This window comes from Scyliorhinus torazame, chromosome 5, assembly GCF_047496885.1.
Source record: "Scyliorhinus torazame isolate Kashiwa2021f chromosome 5, sScyTor2.1, whole genome shotgun sequence".
In the NCBI taxonomy this organism is placed as follows: Eukaryota; Metazoa; Chordata; class Chondrichthyes; order Carcharhiniformes; family Scyliorhinidae; genus Scyliorhinus; species Scyliorhinus torazame.
This window is the reverse complement of record NC_092711.1, coordinates 71,796,509-71,806,719: the sequence shown is the minus strand read 5'-3', so window position 1 is coordinate 71,806,719 and position 10,211 is coordinate 71,796,509. Positions and strand designations below refer to the sequence as shown.

Here is a 10,211-nt window from a genome sequence, read left to right as displayed (position 1 = left end):
CCGGGACAATTAGACAACAGTTTGATTCCCAGATAAAGAAGGATTGCCCAGCTAAAGAATTCCACGATTCACTACCCTCTGATGGAAGAATGTCTCCTCATCTCTGTCCTAGATTTGAGATCCCTTACTCTGAGATTATGCCCTCTTGTCCTAGACTCTCCCACAATAGGAAACAATGATTTTTCAGGCTGTGTAACTGGTTAAAGCTCTTTCCACAGTCAGTTCACTGGAACACTCTCACTCGGGTGTTTGTCTCAGGGCTTTTCCAGTCACACTGATGTTTGAAATCTCTTCCCACAGTCAGAACAGACAAGCACATTGACAGTCTGTGATATTTAGATCCTAATGAATTAGGTGACTGTCAGATCTTGATGTTATATTTAGTTTGTGTTGCCAGGCTGGCAATCCTCCCGTTCTGATACCTGAAATAGAAGTTTACAAAAATGATCACGGTAAGAATAGGGTAGAAATTCACAACAGATCATTCTAGTTTCTATCGAACCTTCTTTCCTCTCTTGCTTTCCCCAAGCATGTGGTCCAGTCAAAATAAAAGACCAAAATCAGCTAGAAGTCCCAACAAAAGTGTCGTGAACCTTTCTAACTGAACCAGAACATTGTTCCCAGTGTCTCTGAAACACTCTGTCCACTGAGGTGTCCACTGGTTGTGGAAGGTGTCAAGCATTCCGGTGGGTGCCGCATGCTCCCTCTGCAGGGCCACTGGGAATTGACAAGACCACAGAACAGACGTCGGCAGCCAGAGTAACCACCCACCCCCTCCATAATAATAATAAAATTTATTGTCACAAGTACACATACATTAACACTGCAATGAAGTTTCTGTGTAAAGCCCCTAGTCGCCACATTCCGGCGCCTGTTTGGGTACACAGAGGGAGAATTCAGAATGTTCAATTCACCTAACAGCATTCTTTCGGGACATGTGGGAGGAAACCGGAGCACCCGGAGGAAACCCACGGGGAGAACGTGCACACTCCACACAGGCAGTGACCCAAGCTGGGAATCGAACCTGGATCCTGGAGCTGTGAAGCAACAGTGCTATCCACTGTGCTACTGTGCCGCCCATCCCACCCGGTTACAATGCACTGTTTTAACCAGACCCAAGAGTAGATTCAAGATGCCACGTTCAGCACAAGGATACTAGATATTACAGATTGTAAGATCCACAAACTGCCAAGATGGTTAAACTTAACGGGTTATTATGGACATTAAACTGCGGCAATATTCGATTCTGTGACCAATATTTAATTAAACACGGACCTGAATGAGGGAACCTTGCAGCCACCTGTGAAGTTTAAAAGTCTCGTTGTGTCAGGATAAACCATCATTTGAGGAATATGAAATCTCTGGACTGTTGGCCTCCAAGTGCCCTATTGAACACAGGAGCAGCACGGTAGCATAGGGGTTAGCACTGTGGCTTCACAGCGCCAAGGTCCGAGGTTCGATTCCCTGCTGGGTCACTGCCTGTGCAGAGTCTGCACGTTCTCCCCATGTCTGCGTGGGTTTCCTCCGAATGCTCTGCCTTCCTCCCACAGTCCAAAGATGTGCAGGTTCGGTGGATTGGCCATGCTAAATTGTCCTTTGTGTCCAAAAAGATTAGGAGGGATGATTGGGTTCGGGGGACAGGATGGAAGTCAGGGGTTAAGTGGGTCAGTACAGACTCGATGGGACGAATGGCCTCGTTCTGCACTGTATGTTCACTGACTCTGAGGAGAATGAGCTCGAACTGGGACAGAGATAAGCGTGAGTGAGCACCGTAAACTGCTATTGTATCGGGGTGTTCTGGGTCTGAGTTTTAACTCTGCAGTTAATTGTCAGGGATGCGTACAATAAACTCTGAACAAAGCAAATATGTGTGTGAGAAGCATCTGAAGCACCAGGAACCAGCTGAACCCGCAGAGCTGAATGTCTCCCAGTGCAGCCACAGGACTGAACTTATTCCAGCTTCCAAGTCCACCTGAGAACCAACCTCCTGGATATTCGTCTACAAGAAGCTTCAGACCCTCGTGAGAATTATTTGTTTCTAAAAACGCTTCACTCCAACTAAAGGATCAGCTCAACAAGAAAACAGACCTCTTCATCATTACAGCTTCAACGTGATCTGTACCTAATTCCTGTATATACATCAGTGAGTGTGAAAGAGACGAGAGACTGAGATGTTCAAACATCCAGGGAAATAGTGTGATAATAAATAACCTTTAGTAATTTAAAAATCACCAATAAGCCTTCTCCTGAAATGTATTTTAAATAAAGAAAAAGCAAACTGAGGGTCAGAAAATATCACACAAACATCCTGATAATGGACTGGAAAGGACCACGAAATGTAATCAAGCGTTGTATAACCCCCTTCAGGTAGCTATATAGAGGCTGCAGCCTCTCACCCTGAATGTCTACGTAATCCAGAGACACCTCCAGGCCACAAACATTAGCTGCAGCCTGAGAGTGAGTGAAAATTTTTAAAACCTGTATCCCTAAATCTTTGGCGGGCACTAGGACCCGGCTGGGAACAGAAACCTTCAGGTATCGCCCACCAGCTGTTGCGTCACCAAGAAGCCAGCGCATGCGCTCTGCTTCCCCAAGATGGCGGCTGTGAGCAAGGGCCTGGTCCCGGGAGAGAGCTGACCGGCGGAGATGTGGATCACCACACCTCAGGCAAGGGGCCAGGTTGGGAAGGCGGTGCCTTCAGGAAGAACTGGGAAGGTGATGTCTGGTCAGTTGCTGCAGTCTGTGTAGTGAAGGTGCTGTCACAGTGGTGTGAGGTGAGGAAGTACAGGATTATCACCCGGCAATGATCAATTAAGGGGAATGTAAATCCCGCTCAGGCTGCTTTCAGATTGGAAAGGGAGCTAAGGTGTGTCCTCAGAGCTGGTGAGTGTTGTGGCTTTGGCAGTTTCTATATAAAGTAATTCCCTCCCTCCCTCTACCACCTCTATCTTTAGAGTAGTAGAATTTTACAGCATGGAAAGAGGGCCTTTGGCCCATTCATTATAATCTTTATTATTGTCACAAGTAGGCTTACATTATAATAATAATCTTTATTATTGTCACAGGTAGGCTTACATTAACACTGTAATGAAGTTATTGTGAAAATCCCCCAGCCGCCACACTCCGGCACCTGTTCGGGTCACAGAGGAAGAATTCAGAATGTCCAATTCACCTAACAAACACGTCTTTTGGGACTTGTGGGAGGAAACCGGAGCACCACATAGACACAGGGAGAACATACAGACTCTGCACAGACAGTGACCCAAGCTGGGAATTGAACTGGGGTCCCTGACGCTGTGAAGCAACAGTGCTAGCCACTGTGCTACCGTGGCGCCCAGCATGGCAGCCAGTCCTCAAAGAACCTAACGGGAGCCTTACCCTCCACACCTTCTGACAGGCCGACGACTCGGATGTTCTTTCTCTGATGCTCGGTTCTCCCAATCCTCCAGGACCTCCGCCAGTCACTCGGCTGGTTTTCAAAGGATTGAATTTCGACGGAGGCATCTTGCTGAACGTTCAGGATTCTCTCCTCCAGTTCATCGAGTCTTTTTTTTTCTTTTTTTAAAATAAATTTAGAGTACCCAATTCATTTTTTCCAATTGAGGGGCAATTTAGCGTGGCCAATCCACCTAACGTGCCCATCTTTGGTTTGTGGGTGTGAAACCAACGCAAACACGGGGAGAATGTGCAAACTCCACACGGACAGTGACCCAGAGCTGGGATACAACCTGGGACCTCGGCTCCGTGAGGCAGCTGTGCTATCCACTACGCCACCGTGCTGCCCAGATTTTCGAGCCTCTTCATGGCGTTTTGCAGCTTCTCCTCATGAGGACAGAAATATTGAGTCAGCACACTCCACCTCTGGTCAGTAACATGGATAATGCTGGCTGTCATCCTTTTCGCTGCCTCCCAGAGAGCCCTGGAGAACGCGGGGTCGAGAGACCTACTGAGGGTCAGGCCGCCATGTTGAAAAGGCGGATCTACTCCTGCTGAATCCACCTGCGCTGTTTTGTCAACAGATTTCTTCACTTTTTTTGGCATAATCCTACGAAACTGAACCATGACGTCTTCCAGGGACATGATAACAATATTAATTCAAAGATCAGATTACAGGTGAGTGGCACCAGAACCTGCGGAGAAGCAGCTACTCCCGCACCATATGCCCGACGCCCCGGCACAGACCGATATCTGATCGATGAACGTGCCGAGGGTTATGGGGAACTGGCAGGTAAATAGAGAGAAAGCTGAGATGAGGAGGGATTTATTTTCTCGAGGATGTGGTGAAGCTTTGAAATTCTGTACCCCAGAGGATTTACAGTGCCATTCAACCCATCGAGTCTGTGCCGCCCTTGGAAAGAGCACCCTACTTAAGCCCACACCTCCACCCTATCCCCATAACCCAGTAACTCCACCCAACACTAAGGGCAATTTTGGACACTAAGGGCAATTTAGCATGGCCAATCCACCTAACCTGCACATCTTTGGACTGTGGGAGGAAAGCGGAGCTCCCGGAGGAAACCCGCGCAGACACAGGGAGAACGTGTAGACTCCGCACAGACAGTGACCCAAACCGGGAATCGAACCTGGGACCCTGGCTCTGTGAAGCAACAGTGCTAACCACTGTGAAATGAGGGATAATGTGGGAAAACGGTGCCGTGGTAGATCAGCCAATGATCCCATTGAATGGTTCAGGCTCGCTGGGCCGAATGGCCGACTGCAGCTCATATCTGTTGTGATCTCCTGGACAGGAAGCTGTGAGCATGGATCTGTCAATCAGCCTGAATCAGCACCTTCAGGAGAATTAGGAGGGTGAATATTAGATACAGCAGAGTGAGAATGATGGGGAGAGTATGTGGGATGGAGATTTACAGCTTTCAGGGAATAAGAGAGAGGAAAAAATGTGACACAGAAACTAGAATTGTCTGTTCTGAGTTTCTATCCTGTACTGACAGTGATGAATTTTTAAAATTGTTTTTACAGGATATTAGATGAGGAGGAATTACGGACAGAAATCTCAAACGTTACATCGCGATCTGACAGTCACCCGATTCTCTGGAGCCTGAATATCATCAGCCTTTGAATCAAGAAGGAGAAATGTTTGCCTGAACTGTCAGCTAAAGATTTCAAACATCAGTGTAACTGGAAAAGCACCGAGACCCTAACAACACACACCCGAGTGAGAGTGTTCCAGTGAACTGACTGTGGAAAGAGCCTCAACCAGTTACACAGCCTGAAAAACATAACATTCAGAGTGGGGAGAGACCGTACACGTGTTGTGTCTCTGGACGAGGCTTCAACTGATTGTCCCGCCTGGAGAGACACGAAGAGACCCAAAATATGGAGAAACCGTGGAAATGTGGGGAATGTGGGAAGGGATTCAGAGTCCCATCTGAGTTGGAAACTCATCGACGTAGTCACACTGGAGAGAGGCCGTTCACCTGCTCTCAGTGTGGGAAGGGATTCAGTGATTCATCCACCCTGCGGACACACCAACGAGTTCACACCGGGGAGAGGCCATTCACCTGTCAGTGTGGGAAGGGATTCGGTGATTCATCCAACCTGCAGACACACCAGCGAATTCACACTGGGGAGAGGCCATTCACCTGCTCTCAGTGTGGGAAAGGATTTACTCAAGTATCCAACCTGCAGTCACACCAGCGAGTTCACACTGGGGTGAAGCCATTCACCTGCTCTCAGTGTGGGAAAGGATTTGCACATTTATCCGCCCTGCGGACACACCAGCGAGTTCACACTGGGGAGAGGCCATTCACCTGCTCTCGGTGTGGGAAGGGATTTATTGATTCATCCAACCTGCGGAAACATCAGCGAGTTCACACTGGGGAGAGGCCGTTCACCTGCCCTCAGTGTGGGAAGGGATTTACTCAATTATTCAACCTGCAGACACACCAGCGACTTCACACTGGGAAGAGGCCATCCACCTGCTCTTAGTGTGGGAAAGGATTTACTCCGTTATCTCACTCGCGGAGACACCAGGGAGTTCACACTCAGAGCAGCCGTCTCGAAGGTCAACCCACGGAAAGCCACTGACCCGGATGGGGTACCCAGATGAGCAATCAGGTCTTGCTCGGATCAGCTGGTGCGGGTATTCGCAGACATCTTCAGCCTCTCTTTACAACAATCTTAGGTCCCTATCTGCTTCAAGAAGACGACCATCATCCCTGTACCAAAAAAACACCAAGCAGCGTGCCTAAATGACTATCGTCCAGTGGCTCTGACATCCGTCACCATGAAGTAGCTTTGTGGATAGCACAATTGCTTCACAGCTCCAGGGTCCCAGGTTCAATTCCAGCTTGGGTCACTATCTGTGCGGAGTCTGCACATCCTCCCCATGTGTGCGTGGGTTTACTCCGGGTGCTCCGGTTTCCTCCCGCAGTCCAAAGATGTGCAGGTCAGATGGATTGGCCATGATAAATTGCCCTTAATGTCCAAAATTGCCCTTAGTGTTGGGTGGGGTTACTGGGTTATGGGGATAGGGTGGAGGTGTTGACCTTGGGTAGGGTGCACTTTCCAAGAGCCGGTGCAGACTTGATGGGCCGAATGGCCTCATTCTGCACTGTAAATTCTATGAAAGGTTAGTCATGGCACGACTCAACTCCAGCCTCCCGGATTCCCTTGATCCACTACAGTTCGCCTACCTCTACAACAGGTCCACAGGAGATGCCATCTCCATGGCCCTGCACTCTACCCTGGAACACCTAGACAACAAAGGCACCTATGTCAGACTCCTATTTATCGACTACAGTTCAGCCTTCAACACCATCATTCCTACGAAACTCATCTCCAAACTCCATGGCCTTGGCCTCGGCTCCTCCCTCTGCGACAGGATCCTGAACGTTCTAACCCACAGGCCACAATCAGTAAGGATAGGCAACAACACCTCCTCCACGATCAACCTTAATACTGGTGCCCCACAAGGCTGTGTCCTCAGCCCCCTACTATACTCCTTATACACCTATGGCTGTGTGGCCAAATACACCTCCAAATCGATTTTCAAATTTGCTGCTGGCACCACCGTAGTGGGTCGGATATCAAACAATGGCGAGACAGAGTATAGGAATGAGATAGAGAATCTGGTGAACTGGTGCGACGACAATAATCTCTCCCTCAATGTCAACAAAATGAAGGAGATTGTCATCGACTTCAGGAAGTGTAGTGGAGAACATGCCCCAGTCTACATCAATGGGAACGACGTAGAAAGGGTCGAGAGCTTCAAGTTTTTAGGTGTACAGATCACCAACAGCCTGTCCTGGTCCCCCATGCCAACACTCTAGTTAAGAAAACCCACCAACGACTCTATTTTCTCAGAAGACTAAGGAAATTTGGCATGTCAGCTACGACTCTCACCAACTTCTACAGATGCACCATAGAAAGCATTCTTTCTGGTTGTATCACAGACTGGTATGGAACCTGCTCTGCCCCAGACCGCAGGAAACTACAAAAGGTTGTGAATGTAGCTCAATCCATCACGCAAACCAGCCTCCCATCCATTGACTCTATCTATAATTCCCGCAGCCTCAGAAAGGCAGCCAGCATAATTACGGACCCCACACACCCCGGACATAGTCTCTTCCACCTTCTTCCGTCAGGAAAAAGAGACCAAAGTTTGAGGTCACGTACCAAACGACTCAAGAACAGCTTCTTCCCTACTGCCATCAGACTTTTGAATGGACCTACCTAGTATTAAGTTGATCTTTTCTCTACACCTTGCTATAACTGTAACATTATATTCTGCAGTCTCTCCTTCCTTCCCTATGTACGGTATGCATTGTTTGTACAGCATGCAAAAAACTATACTTTTCACTGTATACTAATACATGTGACAATAATAAATAAAATCAAAAACTGGGGAGAGGCCATTCACCTGCTCTCAGTGTGGGAAAGGATTTACTCGAGTATTCAACCTGCAGTCACACCAGCGAGTTCACACTGGGGAGACACCGTCCACCTGCTCTCGGTGTAGGAAGAGTTTCACTCGGTTATCTCACCTGCGGAGACACCAGCGAGTTCACACTGGGGAGACGCCGTCCACCTCTCAATGTAAGACTGGAGTGCATGTTTTATCGCACCTGCTGTGACGCCAACAGTTTCACAATTGATTACAGGGGTTGGATTCTGCTGTTATTGTTTCTGCTCTACACCCAGGACTGTATTTTGTTCATTCTGACAGGTGGTCAGTGGGGTGTTCGGAGGGTTTCTTTCTGCTGGACTGGCCGGTCTCACCACTTTGCCTCCAGTGGGCTGATGCTCTTTGAGCCTTGTTGCTAATACCTGGCTTCAAATTGCACAAGGATCACAGAGTGAAAGGGTGTTTGGAAGTTTGAAGATATTTAGTTTCTATTCCTGTTTCAAACCCCCCCCACCCCCAAAGCCACATTGCCATGGAGATGGGCCCTGGTGGTTACACGGTTCTTTTGTATAATTTATCTGGGTGTTCCTCACAGAAAAATTCTATCAGGGTGTGAGGGGCAAGTTGTCTGAGGTGGACTGGGAAACTGATTGGTACAGGGAATACCTCATGTTTAAGGAATTATTACATATTTATCAGAGGGTCGGTGAGCTCAGTTGGCAGGACGGCTGGTTCATGATGCAGAGCAACGCCAACAGTGAGAATTTAACTCCCGTAGAGGCTGAGTTTATTAATGAACGCCCCGCTTTCTCAACCAGGCCCCTCTCCTGAGGTGTGCTGACCCTCCGGTTAAATCACCTCCAGTCAGCTCTCTATCAAAGGGGAGAGCAGCCTATGGTCCTCTGGGATTTTTGCGACTTTTATTTCGCATATATACAACAAATATAGATTCCTTTAAGGAACAAAAATCCAAGAGGAAAAGTGATGTAACCGTGGCTAACAAGAAAAGTTAAAGATTCCATGAGATCCATTAGAATTCAGCAAAGAAGGACCAAGAAACTGATGGCGAGAAACATAAAAACCGACTGGAAAAACTTCCACAGGAATGTGAAAAGGAAAAGATTAGCAAAGACCAATGTGGGTCCATTCCAGTCAGAGACAGGAGAGTTTAGAATGGGGAGTAAGGAAATGGCAGATAAACTAAACAAAGTGTGTCTGTCTTCACAGAGGAAGATACAGAAATTGTCCCCAAAACACCAGAGAACCAAGGGACTGGCAGAGATTAGTATTGGTGAAAAAGTAGCACTGGAGAAATTAATGGGGTTGAAAGTGAATAAATCCCCAAAAGCTGATGATCCACATCCCAGAGTGTTGAACGAGGTGGCTGCAGGGATCACTATTCCTCATTCTAAATTCTCCTGACTCTATCTGGAACGGACAAACCTTTTGTCTGAGCAAAACGTTTCCTTTTTACGTAGCCACAGAAGCTTTAACTCCATTTTTATGTATTTTGCGAGTTCACATTCTATTCTATTCTCCCTTTTTTCCACAGTGTCTTGGTTGAAGAACTGAAGTAAATCCTCGGGAATGAATCATCACTTTGGACAGGTTCTGAGACAATTAAGTTTCAACTTCCAGGACAGAGCAACTATAATCTTGGAGTGTGATTGTAGGTTATGTAAAAGGGCAAAGTTCTAGTTTATAGTTGAATGTGTAGGTTTCCGAGTTAAAGTAGCTTCTAGTTTGTTTGTTTGTTGTATTAAAAGTCACGTCATGTGATCCTTTAATTTGTTGACTGGGAATTTGATTTTTTCTAAGAAGTTGCTGACCTTTACGGAGATCCTAATCCACAGGTTTTGTATTCCTATTTGAGCCTCGCGCACCTTTCAGTCTCTATTGCTCGTGTCAATGACAGCCAGGTGATGGAGCTGAGGGCAGAATTTAGCTGAGAATAACGGGGCTTGTTCCCCAGGTGGGAAACTGCCATCGGTGTCGCTAATAGGGGCTGATTTAGCACAGGGCTAAAGAGTTGGCTTTTAAAGCAGACCAAGGCAGGCCAGCAGCACGGTTCAATTCCCGTACCAGCCTCCCCGAACAGGTGCCGGAATGTGGCGACTAGGGGCTTTTCACAGTAACTTCATTTGAAGCCTACTTGTGACAAGCGATTTTCATTTCATTTTTCATAATAGAGACAGGAAGGTGCTGGAAGACTGACTGAGAACTGCACCTCCAACCAATCAGGGTTCAAGGAAGGGTGACCGGGGCTGACGGTGATGCGACCCCCAGGGTCCAGTGCCCCCATGTCCAAAGCAGGGAGTCACGAGAACAGGGTACAGAGAAGCCG

The 10,211-nt window shown here is 47.7% G+C and overlaps 1 long non-coding RNA gene across 3 annotated transcripts; it reads left to right on the top strand.

Annotated features, from left to right (window-relative positions):
- The first annotated feature begins 2,591 nt into the window (after positions 1 to 2,591).
- On the top strand, positions 2,592 to 9,654 carry LOC140418401 (uncharacterized). 3 transcript variants are annotated; one of them, XR_011945006.1, is made up of 3 exons: positions 2,592 to 2,715; positions 4,981 to 8,058; positions 9,420 to 9,654. It is a non-coding gene; the product is annotated as an uncharacterized lncRNA (long non-coding RNA). The 3 variants fall into 3 exon arrangements; XR_011945008.1 differs by having other exon boundaries at positions 2,592 to 2,774; XR_011945007.1 differs by lacking the exon at positions 4,981 to 8,058 and having other exon boundaries at positions 2,592 to 2,774.
- The last annotated feature ends 557 nt before the right edge of the window (positions 9,655 to 10,211 follow it).